General features: G+C 38.6%; 1 protein-coding gene across 2 annotated transcripts in view; it reads right to left on the bottom strand.

Annotated features, from left to right (window-relative positions):
• Window positions 1-17,768, bottom strand: part of ATG10 (autophagy related 10) — a 61,675-nt gene that overhangs the window by 24,540 nt on the left and 19,367 nt on the right. The window lies entirely within an intron of this gene.

Below are 17,768 nucleotides of genomic sequence, written 5' to 3'. Positions count from 1 at the left end.
CCCCCGTTAGTGTATATTCCAGCTGTAAAGTACTAAAGTTTGTGGTAGATTTGAAACAAATCAAAATAGATGAAACTAATTGCATTGAGATATACCACAGCTGCAGCACGAATTTCACAACATTTCAAATTAATATTCCAACAGTGCTAAGCACACAGTTGTTTGGACTTTTCTAAAAGCTGTCATAACTCAATGTCTCTGAAAATGTAACCATTAAATTAATAATGCCATTAAGATTAAACATAAGAACAAACCTTCCAAGAAGACATTCTGGGTGTGGACTTGTTCAGTGCTCAAACCCCCAAATTTACATGCATGAACTAAGCAACAATAATGCCCCACAGGTTGGGTGTGCATTTCATGACTTGGCTATTGCCAAGCAACCCTGAATATTGGCTAATGGTATCTGTCCAAGCAAAACAGAAAAAGACTGAGCAGCAAAGAAGAAGAATGATCAGCATCCTCTGATCATTATGCTCATACAACACACCAGAAATTTAAAGATATTTTGCATTTTTATCCCACATCCTTTATCCAGTCAGCAATGGGTGAATTGATATATGAAAAAAATATAAAAACTGATAAACTTTAACAGTAACTACACTCAAGATACTTTCAGGCTTTTTTCCTGATGTAACTTTCCCCAGATTTCATGTATCGGGCACCCAGATGCTGCTGAGGCAGAGGCACAGGAGTCCACAAGGGAAAGCCCAGATCTTGGGGAGCTGCACACCAAGGAACTGCCCAAACATTTCTGGACACAAAGCGAGAAGGTCACAGATGGCCACGGAGCAGAGGTTCCCTGGTAAATCCCAGATGCCTGCAGGGAAACGGCTGATTTTGCTTATGGGGAAACAAGTGCCTAAAGCACTAAATGGGAATGTTTGAAAACATGCTCTTCTGGGTTAACCGAGTTCTAAAAACTGTATGTGAAGAAGTCAACCTGCCGGAAGGACAGCGCTGATTGCTGTTCCTGATGCCACAGGCCACACAAAGACAGGTATGACATTCCCAGTTCCCACATTCATGAGTGACAGACCAAGAAGGGATGTTCCTTCCCACCTCACACAAGTCATACCCAGTGGTTATATGTACAACACAGCTTAAAAAAAAAAATTGTTCCCTATATAACACTGACCCTTCTTTAAAATTGATTAATGCTTCAGTAAGAATAGCAAAAGAGACCATCAGCAGCCTGTGGGAAAAGGAAACAAAAAAACCAAACCCAGGTACAGTCAGGGTGGGGAAGAGAAGGAGTCTGTGCTCAGAGCTGAGCCTACATGGTGCTTCTCAGGCATTAATGTTTCATCAGATACCACGGCCTTGCCTCCTGCTTAGTCACCAGCTTTCCCTGCCCTAAAAGATACTTCTGGAAATGGCAACCCTACCTGTTCCTGTGTTAAATACCACTGTTCTACAAAAAAGACTGTCTGCATACGCTGCATTCTGTACATAATGGTAAAATGACTAATTTGTGACTATTTTAGATCTGCACACAAAAGCAAATAGCTGAATCCTTCTCAGGGCTACTCTAATCCCCCTTCCTCTCAGGAAACAGCAATTTCACGTTTTCTGATTTAAAAAGACACATCACTGATGTGCAGTCGTGCTCTTTACAGTCTCTGCAAGTACAGCCCACAGTATTTTTGCAGGCAAAGTACATTTTGTAGCCTGCAAGTTTCGATGGTATCTCTGTAGCTGATGAGATGAACTTTGCTGATGAGATGAATAAAACGAGTACAGTCATTTTAGGTGATCTTAGAAACAGCTAAAAATCTACAAATGGGTCACTAGAACCAAGGAACCTCAGACAGTTTTATATCAGCCCACAAGACCTTATTTTCACTCTTTAACCAGCTACTGATAAAGCCATAAATACAAAACACAGGTGTAACTTATTTTTAAACAGCAAAGCTGACACTTTATTTTTAAATACATCATGACAGCCTATTTTAACTCTTTCTCTGAATAATTGTTCTCATTTTTTTCCTATTTATATTGTTGTTCTGACTCTTTTTGAGCTGATGCTGAATTGTAGTTGCTGCACTGGACAACACTGAAATCAAATTTAAATTTGGATGGTATTGTAACTGCTGCAAAACATTCAATGTACAAACACCACAAAACAAAAGAAAAAACAAACATCAGCCTTAAAAAATGTCATATACAACACTAACCAAAAAAGGCATTGTAACCAAACTGAAAAAATTATTAAAAATTATTTGAAATTAAAAATTATATGAAGAAACTTGTTTCTCAATTTTTTTGTTTCTGATTTTGAAATTTACTTGCATGCCTGCCATGCTTCAAGTTAAAACTGTGAATCCAGGACTGACTGGCTGTTTCCTAAATAAACTGGGAAGCTGTCATCAGGAAGCATCTGCTCCTCTATTGCTCTCAGGTAAAATCACTCCTGTGCTATCATAATGGACTATTGAGCAGATGTTTAAAAGCAATGTATGTATTAGAAAGAAGATAAGCAGCAACTATCTAATTAATTACATTAGTTCCATCATAAATGAATTACCACTGATTTTAATTGATATAAAATTGTCCTCAACCTTTAAGTATCCCCAAAACAAATTAAGTTGATTTGTTCCTTTTAAAATGCTAAATTATTTAAATCAATAGGTAACAAACATTGCCAGGTGTCATTCTGAAGGCAAAATAACATATTTGTCCTATTTCTATTCCTCCTGATGAGGAAGGCAAGTTTAAAACCTGGGGTAACCAGTTAATTTGACAGCAGGAGAGAGTAAATTGTGGTTTTGGGTAGTTTAGGGCAGCAGGGAGGTGTGGGTTAAGGTGCCTTTGGAGGGAGACCATGAAGGAAAGGCAAGGCAGGCAGGCTAAGCTGGGAAGGTGACAGAATCACTTAAAAAATGTATTTCCCTCCTGCCACCAAACATTTTCTTATCTCCACCTCACCTTCAGAGGCCCACTGAGCCAGACCTTCTTGCTCAGGCCTGAATTCCCTTGGAAATTACGAAGCAGGCCCCCTTTTGGGGGAAAAGATAGGAGAAGTGGCGCAAATAAACATTTCTCCTGGACGTCCAGACACTGTTGCCTTTTCCCAGTTCCCACATTCCACATCCCCTTTCTTGCTGCCGTAGCCTCTGATTGCTCCTGCCTTGTCCAGGCTCCTGGGAGATGCTCCTGCAGGAACACAGCAGGACTGGGAAGAGGTGACACAGGCACAGGTACTGGTAATGCTGCTTTGAGAGTGAGGAGGGGAAAAAGGAGATGCAACCCAGATTAACAGGCAAATTTGCCTTCATTGCTTGGAATGCATTTAGATCTAATTTCATTTCAGCCTCTGAAGTAGAAAGAGTATCATTCTCCCTCTCTCTTCAGGGGTGCAGAGCCACCACTGAAACACAACAACTTTCAGGAGCAGGTCTTTCAACACTCCTCCCCTGGCAAACAGGGGGATTTGAACATGGAAACTGAACGGGAGGACAGTGTTCATCAGAGAGAATTAAAGCAGGCTGATGAGCAGGGCGTGGCCACGTGGTGAGATGTTATCTCTGTTCTCCTCCCGGCTGTTCTCCCAAGCATCCAAACTTCCAGATCCAGTTCTTGCTGCTGACCCTGCAGGTCCAGTGTCTGCAGGTTTTGGTCCCTCCTGTGCAGGATTCTAAACTCAAACGAGACCTCCAGACCTTGTGGTGCCTTTGCCACCACTGGTCACTGGCCATGCAGTGTGGGGTCACAGTGGTCAGCAAGGTGACCCTGCCTGGGGAGGGGACACTGAGTGCATTTACTTACTGTCACTGTTTTTCATCACTACTAAATGCTCACACCGTGTTCAAATTCACAGGCTCTAATCAAAAGTAGCCCACTCTACCACAGCCTGTAAAAATGCAGGTATCTCCCTGAAGAATTTCAGTGTAATATGGATGTTGTACAAAACCCTTTACCACCAGCTGCACCATTTTTATGACCACTGATAAACTGCTCTCTTAAGTGAAGAGCACATGGGGAATCCAACCACCTCCAGGTGCTTTCTATTGCTGACATCACTAGTGACAGATGAGGAAAACACAAGGAAAGCAGAAGTGGTATGAAGCATAACGAAGTTATCTTATGGATTTATCTTCCGTGTGCAGCTAGAAAATCCTCCCCACTGTCTAAGGCTTCTTACAATTTAGTCATCCAAGTGAAGAACCTGGTTAAATACTCAATAACAGAGAAAGAAAGTGGCTTTTAAATCATTTGGTGATGCCTAAAATACTGTGTGCAAGGAGCTTTCTTTGCAAGACACAGCTGCCCTGAAAAGCCACTATGTCACCAGTAGAGTCAAGGTAAACAGGTAGTGGATCCCTGAAATACGTCATTTTCCAAAGGGAAACCTTTTGACTGAACTCAGCACCCTGGCCATGACATCCAGTCATTTTCAAAATAACTTTTTCCCACAAAAATTCCCCCCCTCAACCCCACCCCAACCCCAACCCTTCTGTTATTCACGGAATACCAAAACACCAAAACCAAGACTTCCATCCCAAAAAGATATGGCACATAACACTGCAGTGGTTCCTCATGCATGAACAATAATTTCTAACAGCTGGAAATTAGATTTGTCTTTTGATTGCCTCAAAAGCACTATCACAAGTGAAAGGAAAGCCTTTTCAAGCAAAAGAAGCAACGGACCGTGAAAACGGAACAGTTGTGAATTTTGTCTTCATATAAAGGTGGGGAGCTGTTACAAAATCACTCCTCATTCTTCCTGACTTGTCATATATAAAATGTAGAATCTGGCGGCTTTTCTCCTCCCACAGAAGAAACATTTTCTCTTGTTTTCATGTAGAGAGTACAAGGCTGGAACAGAGGCATGGTGTGTTCGGAAACCTCTTCTGGTGGGAATGACAAGAAATCTGAGAAGTGAGGGAAAGAAATCCAAGGAGACAGAGGGACACAGCTTATCTGCTGAGGGAAGATGGACCAACCCAAACTAACTACAACTCCTGAAGGGCAGCTCTCCCTGAAGCTATGGACACACCTTACAGAGGATCAGAGCAGCCCCACCTGGAACCACCTCCACTGCCCCCCACCAATGTTCTATGCCAGTGTTATTCCTCAGGCTGAGGAATTCACAGCAGTCTTCTTTCCATGGAACTATGGTGGGATGGATAAGGAGCAGTGAGTGGGAGATGGTGGTGCCTGTCCCCACTCATCTTTGCCACCTGCCTTCCAGGAACAATCACAGCATCCCAGGATCACTGGGGGTGGAAAATCCATCTCAGACACTGAGTCCCAGCTCCAAGTGCCACCTCCAGGTGCCACCTGCAGGGCTGGGCACTCCAAGCCCCCCTGGGCAGTGCCAAGGCAGCTCCTGAGCCCCCTTTCCATGGGGAAATTCCTGCTGTGCCCACCCTGAGCTGCCCTGGCCCAGCCTGAGGCCGTTCCCTCTGCTCCTGTCCCTGTTCCCTAGGCAGGAGCTGTGCAGAGCCACAAGGTCCCCCCTGAGCCTCCTTTTGAAGGATTTTCCCATCATTTTTGTCATTATCTTCCATTTGCACAAATTGGAGTAAGCTGCTGCTTTGAGGTTAAGTACTATTCCACAAGATTATTGCTTCTTCGGAACTGAAGTGCTTCCAGGACGGGGCTCTGTGCTTTACAACAGGCAAAAAAAGGGGAAAAAAGTGCTACACTAGAAGACAACAGTAGCGGTTCAGCTGTATTTTAGGTCAGCTTTATTTTTTTAGAACAAGGATTATTATTTCTGCTTTGTGAATCACAGCAGCAACCCAGTTTTGGCCACGCTTAATTCAACAGGGAGACTGACAGCAAATGCCTACAAACCTTTACTTTTTAGAAGACAAACTCAAATCCTCATTAATTTCTCAGATGGGAAACTGTATGAAAACGATGCCAAGACTGACAGACAGTGTTTAACAGTAATTCTGGTGAAAAAGTTACAGACAGAAATGCTCAAATTATCACAAAATCTGGCGCTGTAAAAACAAGGCATTTGAAATTAAGGGTTGCAATTAGAAATGGCTGCACTGTGCCCACCCAGGACTCTCAAAGGAAGCAGCTCTGACACCAGGACAGTGACTTACTGCTAGAAATAAAACAATTGGATGCTGACCACTTGAAAAAGGAAATGGCATCTGATTAAGTTAATATCTGACAAAATGATACATCTTGAAAGTTACTTGAGATGCTAACCTAAGCTTGGCCATGGACTCTATTAGATAAGCACAACCATTAGAAACAATAATCATAAACAATGTGGCTTAATTAGAACTGGCTTATTTGGATGTGAGAGATCCAATCCTATTACCTACATGTTAGGGCTAAAGCACATGTGTTATTCTCTTCAAGAAAACAGAAAGATAATAATAAATTAAAATGATCTATTTCACATTTAAAATAGCGTGAATTCAAAAATTTTAGCTATCACTAAAAATAATTACAAAATTACTAAAAATAGTTGTGAAGTTACTCCTAAAATCTCCAAAAGAAAACCTGAATTTGTTCCTACACTTAGACAAAAAATGACAGCACTTTAAGATCCAGTGATTGTATTTGGAAACATCCAAGTATAATAACTACATTTTTTAACAGAAGAGGGGCAGACCTTACCAAGTTAAGTATGTTCAGCTTTTGCTCACTCTTAAAACCTATTTATTGTATTCATAAATGATACAATAAGGATGCATTTAACTTCAACTCTGTAATCACTGCTACAAAGAAAATACAAAACTCTGAACTCAGACTGGAGCAGGTCAAAAGCCCTAAAGTTCATTTTCAAACACAATATTCTGTAAGAATATTCTAAATAGTAACAAACACTAAGTTATCAAATGTCACTGATCACAAACACACCAATTGTATATACTGGAGACATTCACAGTGGCTTCTGGAGGTACTTCCTTTATTAATCTGATCTCAAAGGAAAACTGCCATGGAGTCTTACATGGTCTTTTCAATTTCCAGAAATGTGGTACATAATAAGTCTTGATGCAAACTTAACCACTTTGAATTTGCTTTACACTTCTTTAAAGCCAAGTAGAAAATCTGCATGAATTATTGACAATGTTTTTGTCTGGAATGACACTGACTCTTCCAACAGTCTCCATTCAAACTGTGTTTTATTTGACAAGAAAGCCCAGTACAGAATTAAGAATACCCAAATATTTCCACTGCTGCATGTGGTGGGAAACAGGGGGTAGACAGCACCCACAAGCACAATGACCAGACAACACCACTGTGGCAGAAGGGTTAAAAAACACCAAGAAATGGTGCATAACTGCACTTGGCCAAGCTCATGGATTCTTACCAAATAAATCAGCATAATGGCTGAATTGTTAAATAAATTAATCTCATTTCAAGGAATTTTTCTTGTAGTTGAATCGCTCAGAACTAGGTGGAGGGACCTCAAGAAACTGTTCTGTATACAACTGTTCAATAAACATATCAAATTTTCCCTTCAAACTTTATAAATAACCTACATAAAATACTTCAAGCAATTAGCAAGTTGTTCCAAAAAAATGTTCAAACTCATTATCCCACAGGATGGGAAACAAGAAGCAAGGAAAGAGCCACTAATTGTACACATGTGCAGAGAAGGAGCCAGAATGTGGCTCTGACTGTTGGGACATTTTATCTGCTCTCATTTCCCTCAAAAGCCGCTCTATAATTTATTCCTTCCATTTGATTACGGTATCTCAGGGATTATTCCATATATTTATCCCTATTTGCAACTAACTGAAATCATAGCCAAGACAATGAAGTACAGACTTGGTTAAATTCCTCTTGCTTCTCCAAATTGAGATATTCCAAGTGTCCTGAAGGCATTCAATTCCAAAACAGGAAGCCAGAGAGGAGAGCACTCAGTAATTCTAATCATGTGCAGATCTCTTGGAAAGTATTTTCCTAAACATTTGCTGCAAGAACCTTTAATTGTACTGCATGCTGCTGCCTGTACCCCAAACAGGGTCCCACAGCAAGATATTTACTACTTAAATTGTCTCTGGTAATGTAAAGGAATCAACTGGAGACAACAAGGACCATGCATCCCTAAATATTAAACTTCAGCCAAGTGCAAAACCAGGGAATTTGGGGAAGAAAAGGCAACTAAAAATATGTTAATATATTTTTAACATCCCATACAATGGCTTAATTCATAAAGCACAGGCTACAAATGGTAGTGTTACACTAAAATCAAAGACAAGTTAATTGATTTTTTTTCTAACTTCAGTTTATAGGTTTCTGCATCTCAACTGCAATCCCTGAATGAATACTTTTAGAAAAAAGGCTTGGTGTCCATATGATATTTCAAACAGTACTGCTGGAGTCCCTACTCCATCATGTTTCAGGTAACAGAGGAGTTTCTGACTTAGCTGAGAGTGGAAGTAACACATCAGTGGATCAGGAATTAATGACTGCAGAAACCAGCTACCACAGGGTCTTTCATAAACTGAATTCCAGGGGACTCCACCCAATTTACAGAAAAAAGGCTAATGATGCCTTTTTATATCAATTTGCTTGTTTTTGTAAACGTCTACACACCCATGCACAGCGTGAGTGCAGGTATGTGGAACTCTTCCTTACAGCAGACTTTTTTCCCAGAGGAAAGAAGCTCTGGATTTTGCCTTTGGATTTTGTAGAATTATGGAACCATTTAGGCTGGCAAAGACCTCTAAAACCATCGAGTCCAAATGCTGATAGGCATTCACACAAAACTGACCTCTCTCAATAAAAAGCCACCATGGGCACTCATATTTACAAGATCCTGGTACAATTAAGAGCTTTGAAGCAGGAAAGTGCAAGACACTGCCTGTTACCTAAACAGAATAAAAGCACAGGTAAAGAAATAGCAAAATATAAATAAAAAAAGTTTTAAAAAACACATTTAAAAAACCAAACAAAAAAAAAAAACCCACAAAAACAAACTGCAGGAAATTATGTTTCTAGTGGTTTTGGATGCAATGTTGGTATTATTTCTTCACCTAAATTTCCTGAATTAACAAACAAAAATATTTTTATGTGGATTACCAAAGTTCTAAGATGATTATAGGATAGCTGCTTACATAAAATAAATCTGACTCAAAGATCACAATTACATACAAGTAAAAATACATGAAGATAGGTGCATACATGATATTAAGTTTATCTGACTGCTGGGTCTTGCTCAATCTCTCCAAAACAACCAACTGCAAGACACCAAGTCAGGTGGGAATCTCATCTGCCATCAGACTGGCAGAGATTATTGAAATTTTAATGTCTTGAATGGAAAATCAAGAGCATGCTCTGCTTTCTAGGATCAGACAGGAATTTTACAAGTTCAAGAAGAGGCAGTCAGGATTTTGTAACAGATCTTTGTGTGGTGGAGAGGGAAATATGTTCTGGCGTGTCATGGTGACCACAGAACCACAGAACAGGCATTTCATGGGTCCTCCTGAACTCAGCATCTGTTCAGAAAACTGCCCATGATAAGCTTTCTAAATCTATTTTAGATTTTTTAAAATATTTGAGAAATAAGGGAGATCATGAGTCAAAGCAGAAAAAATTAAATGGGAAAGGACTAGAATTTGGAAGAGGCTGAAATTTATTTAAATCAGAGATATAAAAACTTCCTAAAATTTTCACCCTGAACTACTGAAAACAATATATATAGGTATATACCTATATATAGGTAACACTGCAGATCTGAGTGAATAACCACCTCACAAACGATACCAAGAGCATGAAAAGAAAACCCCTACAGAGAACAAAAAAGAGGTATGGCAAGCAAAAAAAACCTACTTCTTGAAGCTTAACTTTAAAGAAGAAAGTAAGAACTGCCAAAATTCAAGTGGTACTTACAAATGGCAAAAGGGATTAGAACAATTTCTGAAGGAAAGAACAATTCATCATACAGAGCTATGTAGAAAATGGATTAAAACTTAACATTGGTTTGTCAAAGAAAGAGCAAGCCAAAGGAACCTGATACCTTCCCCTGATAAGATAACTGAATTAGTGGACAAGGAAATGCAGGAGATTCAATCTGGCTGGATGCAGTAAAATATTTGATATCAGGCCAAATGGGAAGCAGCTCTTTAAAGTGCAGAAGATGGGGATTATGTTCAAAATGTAATACACAAGCAAGTGGGAAAAGGGAGAGAATAACATGAAAAGCTAAAGAGAGAATTATTGACCAGGAGACAGTCGACTAACAAAGCACCTCCACAGCTGGGCTGTAAAGTAATCTTAGTTACAATATTCCTCCTGCGCACAAAAGCAGGAGATTGTTGACAAATTCTGCTGATGACACAAAGCTGGGCAGCACAGTCGATAGAGCAGGAGATGGAAACCGTGGCAGGAAATGGAGTTTATAACACCAGCCCTGCCACGCCGAGCTTGCCCACGAGCTGATCTCAGCCCCGCTCTCCCCTGTCACACCACTGCTGACAGGGCCAACAAATCACAAGACGAATGCCCCTCATTCCCTGCTGCCACCCACCAGGGATCCCACACGCACTGCACAGCGCTCACTGCCTGATTCACACCCAGAGCACAGAGCCAGAAATGCTGAGATTCGCCCAAACGCCGCCGTTTCCACCCCGTGACGAGCCCCGGGATTTTAACATTTGTCTTTTTCTTTAATCAATACAGAAGTTAAATATGAGCACTTTTCACAGGACAAAAACCTTGTGGTCTGAGATGGTAAATATTAAAATAGAAAATGTCAGAATTTCCAAATTAAAGTGTGCCACACAAATCTGAACTGGCTCGCTCGGAATCAGCTGGACGTTCAGTTTGATAATCCTGGTAGTGTGCATTAGGGCATTAGTGGGAAAAGATTTTAAAAATACAGCTCTGCTGGGCAATGCACCAGATTATTAAACTTCCTAAAAAAAAAACTTTCAGAAAAGTTTAAAACCTTGTCACATTTTCATCTGATCCGAGATGAACTAATTCATTTGTCTAACCAGAAAATGAAGTTCCTGAAAAAAATATGAGTTTGTAGAAAACTGATTTTCTACACAAAAATTCTCTTGACACCTTCACCTGTAGTCCAGTATCCACACAGCACTTAGCAAAAGAAAAGTGAATGTTCATTAAAACTGCAGTCATAACTCTGAAAAAAGAGAAAAATAATGCCACTTCACAGTCACAGAAAATCCATGTAACATTAAGCCAGACAGAAATTTAACCCCAGTTTTCTTGTTTTCATTATCAACCAATTTTAGGATGGCAGAGGAATGCAGACCACTACACTGATTATACACAGTTCTGATGTGACCAAAGTTTGTTCTAACTTTCAAGGATAGTTGACCATCTGTATCACAAATATCAAACAGCTCAGTCCTGAGGTTTTTTGTCCTCAAAAGCAGTCTTTAGTGATATGACTTTTAAGCTGCACCGTGTTTGCTTATCTTGTAGCTCCACCCTTACAAGAAGTTAGGCAAAATTTTCAGCAATAAACCCAAGAAGACCCAGACACAACAGGAAAGGCAAAGTCTTAAATAGATTTTTTTGCTGTTTAACACAGGGATAGCTGAAAGGAAAGTAAACGTTAATTCAAGGTAAAGTTCTTCCCTTAATGGTTTCATTGAATATTTTAAGAAGGTTTTCCAATACAAAGTGACAATACAGAGCTCACTGAATATTCTACATCAAGATTACTTTTACTAAGTTATTTCATTCTGTTTGCTTCTACCCCCTACAAGCAAGAGCTACTCTGTGAAAACAGAGACAAAATAGTGAAAAGCTTTGATCAAATGTACATTTCAAAATCACAACAGAACAGGGAGTATAATTTAGTTATCCTGATCCCTACTGCCAAAATGCTGAGTATTTCCAAACATTACAAAAACCCCTACACAAAAAAACCCCACACCTAATTTGTGACTTCACAGCTCACTATTTCAGTAAAATAACTTCAAAATTGATTCTGTTTAGGAACATCAGCAACTTTTAAAACAAGTGATGGCAGTAAGGTACTCAACAAATATTTCAGATATCTTTGTTTTCAAATCCAAACATTCCAAAATTTAAATCAGATATTGATGGGTAATAATTCAGTAGTAAAATACCGATATATTTTAAAAGTCCTTTTAGTTTAATTTTATAATTGAAAATGGTAAAAAAGATGCTGGATGCTCCACCACAGGTGAGGAGTACCTCTAATTACAGGACAACATCACCGTGCCTCAGACAGCCTTGGAACACACCCCAGCACCTTCACAGCTTTACCAGCTGTAAAAACTGTGCCTTGAAACAATCTAACAAATCACTTTTTGAAGAATAACAACTCTCTGTGCTAAACATTTATTTAAAAACAAAATCACTGCCAATAGTTCTGTGAACTATTAGACATATTTTCAAAACATGGAGACCCTCACATCAGAAAGAATTCCATTTCCAGCAACCTTGACGAACAGAATGAAATTATACCCAAATTAGCAAACACCAAAATTTATTCATTTCTTCAGGTGGTAAAAAACTTTTAGAGATACAACCCAGGAAAACACTATAACTGTGTCTGTAGAATTAATAATATTACCATGCCAGTAAGTAACTTCCAGTGCAAACCCAGGTCTCTAGAGAAGCAACAGTAAATGCAAAATTTGTTTTTATCTTTAAGCTGAAAATGTAATTTCAACACTAGGAGGGTTAATACTTTTGAAAATTTAAAAACAGCATTAATCACAGAAACAGGTGCCAAAAGCATACTTAGAACACATCTGAACATACTCTTTTCCCACATTTTCCTCTGTGGAAGAAAATACCACTTCTTTATATAGTCTTTGGAGGAAAGACAAACACAGGAAAGAAAGGAGAAATATGATTTTTACAACAAAAACTAAAAATGCATATATTTCCTTAAAATCATGAAGGATGATGAGTGGGTTACATAGCTTTTCAAAACTGGCTGACCGGCTATGATGTATTTGCTTTGCTCCATGGTTCAAGAGAACTTCTGTGTCTTTCATCCCTTTAATTTTAGGTGCTTTCAAAATAGCTATTTTTTTTTCATTTATCTCTTAAGCACACAGGCATTAAAGGAATTGTTGTAAGTAATTAAGTATTAAGTAATAGACATAGAACCAAGCCAAATTTGGAATGGGCAAAGGAAAAAATCAGATGCTAGATAGAAACATGTAACTTTGCTAACCTAAAATAGAAAAAAAATAGTAGTATTGAATTCTTAGTTATGGAGATAAGCCTGAAGAAAAAGCATATGCCATGTTGGGAAGTGAAAAAAAGTTATTACAGATTTTAATTTGGTTTTAAGGTGTAAGGTTAGAATCTGATTGCCAATGTTTAGCACAACTTAATGCCCATTCTATTTTATATTTACATTTCCCTCCACCTAAGTGTTTTGCCTCCAATATTTTGCACAATAACTTCTTTAGTCCCATGAACTTGTTCCTTTGAACAAAAGCAGCGCAATCTCATCTGAACCTGTGCAGAAAAGAAGCAATTATGCTGCCTGCTCTGAGCCCTGCCATTTCAATGAGGAAACATGACAGTGTTCATATCATTGCTATTGGTTGCCAGTCACGACTGGGAACTGTCTGAGTCACTCAGACAAAATCAACCTAAAAAGAGCATATTAATATTAGATTTTATCACATTAAATTATAATTCTGTCATCAGGGTTAGCTTCTTTTTTTTTTCAGTATAAACCACAACCAAGGCACTCTGTACAGATGGTGCCAGGGTGTTTTCCTACCACCTGAGAGACTTCAGGGGCTCATGTGGACCCCTCCAGCTGGCAGGACTCCTCCAGTGCTCCAGAAAATCCCAAACTTATCTCAAGTTCTACATCCCTGCTGCTTTCCTGTTACACATCCTCCTTGGAGAAGACAGTCTGTCAGTTTTAACACCAAATGACTGAAAAATGAAAACAAATTCCACCCAGGAAAGGAAAATACTATGTTATCGGTAACAGAGCTGGAAATAAGATTACCAAGGAAAAGGTAAAAATCTAAAGCTATGAATAATCTAAAATTGTGTGTCATTAATAATCGCATTTTTAAAGACCAGAGTGTTTCTCTGCTCCAAGACAAAGGTGAAATAATTGACTAACCTTGCAGCATTTCTCTTCTTTAATCCATCAGGACATAAAAGAAGAAACTCCTAGCTGAACTTCACATGAAAACAGAACTTGGGAGACAGCTTTTAAAAAGAATAAAATCTGAGGGATTTTGAGGATCACACACTCTCAGAATCAGATCCCAGGCTTTCAGGACCCTTTATCTAGGCCAAAAGTGAAAATCTCTCTCACAGAGCTATGTAAAGATGAGGGTCCTGTTTCACACAGGGAAAATATTCGCTCTTGTGCAATCTCTGCTTTGATTTCCTTGCTCTCCAAACAGCCCTGCAGAATCTGATTTTACATATAAACAAAGGCATTAACTCTAAATGTGCATCCTGCACTGCAGCCACAGATTACACAAATGAACAAAGATCTATAAAATAGGAGGCTAAGGGACCTCCTTATGTGATGAAGTTCAGTATCTCGTTACCACAGGTATCAAACATCACAGAATGCCTTTTTCTAGATTTATATACTTTTATCTGCAAACTAAATGATTTCAGGATACTATTGCTTGTTTTGGAAAGCTATTTTAGCATCCCACATCTCTGATTCTACTGCATGTTTATCCAAGTTCAGTTTATAACTGTAAATTCTCATGGCAACATGATAGTTTGGTTTAAGGAGCTTTTTTTTCATTCCTTGGCATTTCAAACCTTTTTTGCCCAAACTATTAACACAGATAAACCATATTTCCTTTCAGGCTTTCTTTTTTTAACACTAAGCAAGAATTCTTCTAGTCTTTTCTCTTTTCCCAATCTGATTTTTCCAATCAACATAAAAACCCCATTATATTTCAATTCTCTTTATTTGTTGTTTCAGTAGCTGTAATTAAACATACAACATGACAGACAAGTCCTCAACATCCTTGTTTAATACCAATTCCATCAGAGAGCAACTGCCAGACAGAACCTAAACCTGTCTTTATTTCATGCCCATGAGCAGCTCACAGTAATCCCATGCTCAACTAAAACACCCATGTATTTCTCCTCCTCAGTCATCTCCAACTAATGAGCCTCAAGCTTCTGAAGCAGCATTACCTTACCCCTGCTCCCCAAGCACGTGACCTTAAACTTTGCACCACTGAATTTCATCCTGGCTCTGTTGTGCCAGTCCTAGATGTCCTCTGGCTCTCTCCACAGGGATTTCTTACCTTCTGCTGTATTGACAATGCCTCCAGATATTCTGACATCAGCAAATTTCATTAACCCTCTCCAACTCCCTGTCCTGAAATTGCAACTTAAAACATGAGATTTGTCCGAGGGTGAATTTTTGTGGTATTATCACAGAGCTCTGCTTTCCTGAGGTCCATTGATAAAAAGTTTTACTAAACTCTACAATAATGAGGAGCACTGAATTGTCTTTGTCCAGTCACTCAGTTATTTTGCCAGATCATGGTTCAATACATCCTCTTCCTTCTTAACATCATCTTGCCTTCCATCCTATTTCCATATTCAACCTTTACTTAAATCTCCTTTAGGGATTTCTTCAAAAACTCTGAATACCACTGATGCCAGACTAACGAATATATAGCTTTTTGCATTTTGAAACTGAAAAAACCCAAAAACCCAACAGATTCCTGACACCTGATAGAAATTCTAGGGTAGAAATTATCTCCTACTTTCTTCTGCATGATCTCCTTTCAAAAATTGTTTCCCCCTTGATTGAAGCATCTACTATCTACAGTAGTTACTCATCAGACCCATCCTCACCAGACATCCTGCCTCATCTGAAATAATCTTTACTGGAAATAAGAATTTATTTCCATTTGCCTGGTGAACAAAGTAAAATATAATTTTGTCTGCAATCTTTTCCCTGGGCTTATTTCTCCTTTTTTACCACTGCTATATGCAGAGTAAAATAACCTTCTGGTATTTGTCTCAGCATCTTTTCAGACCTATTTTCCATATGTAAAGCAGGTTCTCTTTCTGAAAATTCTTGACTCTAAATAAGCCAAAACTATATTTTTGTGCCATTCCTAAGTGTTGGGGATTTTTTCCTAATGATCTTGGTACAATGGCTGCTTCTCAGACTGTCCTGCACATTTCATTGAAGAAAGGTGAAGCATGCCTCAGTCAAAACCATTAAACCTCTTCCAGAATTTAAAATTTGCCCTTTGGAAATTAAGAAACATAAACACTCAAGTTGTCCATCTATTTATTTCAAACAGAATCAATTAATGATATGTCCTTTTGAGCCTGTTTTCTCAGGCCAGATGTTCTGTAATTCTTACTACATGCTAAAACCAATTCTGAAGGAGTTTCAGGTTTTGCTCATTAAGAAACACAATTCTGAGCTGTTACATACCACAGACCCTTACAATTTTTAGAAATAATAACCAGAATAGTAATTGATTTTAATAATGCCATAGTTATCAACAAGCCACTTGCAACACATTAGTGCGAAAAAATAATTCTACAAGTCTGACTTCAAATCCAATTAGTGACCTACTCAAAACTTGTTTCAAGTGTTTTTTTAAACTAAAAAGTTGTAGAACCCCTCAAACTTATAGTCACACAACAAGTATCCCTAAGCTATTTTTTGAGAGAAGTGTTGAAGAAGCTTTCGGTATTTTTCTTATTATTTAAGAACAAATATTTCATTTCAGGACTAACTGAAAACAGCTGTATCTACTCTACAGAGAAAATAAATTTTTTAGTATCAGGTTTCTTGTAGTGGTAGGGGAAAATTTAAGTAAAATACAATTCAAAAAATGGACAGGGATAAAAAAAAAAAAAAGGCAGGGAAAACCCACCCTTGTGCTCTCCTGCTGCTGAAAATTAAACTATTTGCAATCGCATTTACGGCATTATGAAGCTACCAAAAAAAAAATCTGTAAAATACTAGAATGGGCTCATCCCCTTCCTTACCAAAGTATTACATCAGCTCACTTCCCTCCTACTCTAAACACTTCTTTCTATTCATCCATTCACTCCCTCCCTCTATGACTACAAATTATTAATAAGTTCAACTCAAAGTGTCAAGTGTTCAGTTCTTAATATTTATTATTTTAAAAACTTTGAAGCACTTGATTCCGATTTGATTTGCTTCAGCACTTTGTTGTATTACTCATGCATGTCCATTAAATGTTGTTCAACCACTAAAGAAAACTGATAATGCTTTTAAATTACGTATTTTTTACATCTTTGAGGAGGGCTGTCCTTTATGAAGGGCCTCACATATGTAAGGGAACAGCTCACCACAGCAAGATTCCCAGACACGACTGAAAAAAGAGATGATGGAACACCTGCTACAGCTGTTTACACATGGCAACAAGGCCTGTGATCCAGAGCTGCCAGGTAATAGAGAATTCTCAGGAACAGTTTAAAATACAAATGGACAAAATCTGAAAGTACCAGCTAATTGAAATAGTGTGAGAACACCTTCCAGAAAACTAAGTGTACCAGAACAGGGATTACAATTTAAGGTAACGAAGTACATTAACAGAGAAAGATCACCAACCACCCCACTCAAGTTATTTCTCTACTTCTTCTTTTTCACCAAGATTTCTGTCACAGTATTATCTCAGCAGTTTTCAGAAAGACGTTTTTTAAAAAGGACATTAAAGTCTAGTTATTTTTAGAGGTATTTCTAGAGATGGGTTTCAAGTAAAATTCTATAATGAGACCCTACTGTGGCAGCAGAGACAAAGAAAATCAGTAGAGCTGGCAGATGAGGTAAAAAGCCTGGCACAGGAAATAAAGTCCAATACCACAAATCTGGTTAACAGTGG

The sequence above is a fragment of the Melospiza melodia genome, chromosome Z, assembly GCF_035770615.1.
Source record: "Melospiza melodia melodia isolate bMelMel2 chromosome Z, bMelMel2.pri, whole genome shotgun sequence".
Lineage (NCBI taxonomy): Eukaryota > Metazoa > Chordata > Aves > Passeriformes > Passerellidae > Melospiza > Melospiza melodia.
The sequence above is the reverse complement of the archived record's forward strand: the minus strand, read 5'-3'. Positions and strand labels throughout refer to the sequence as shown.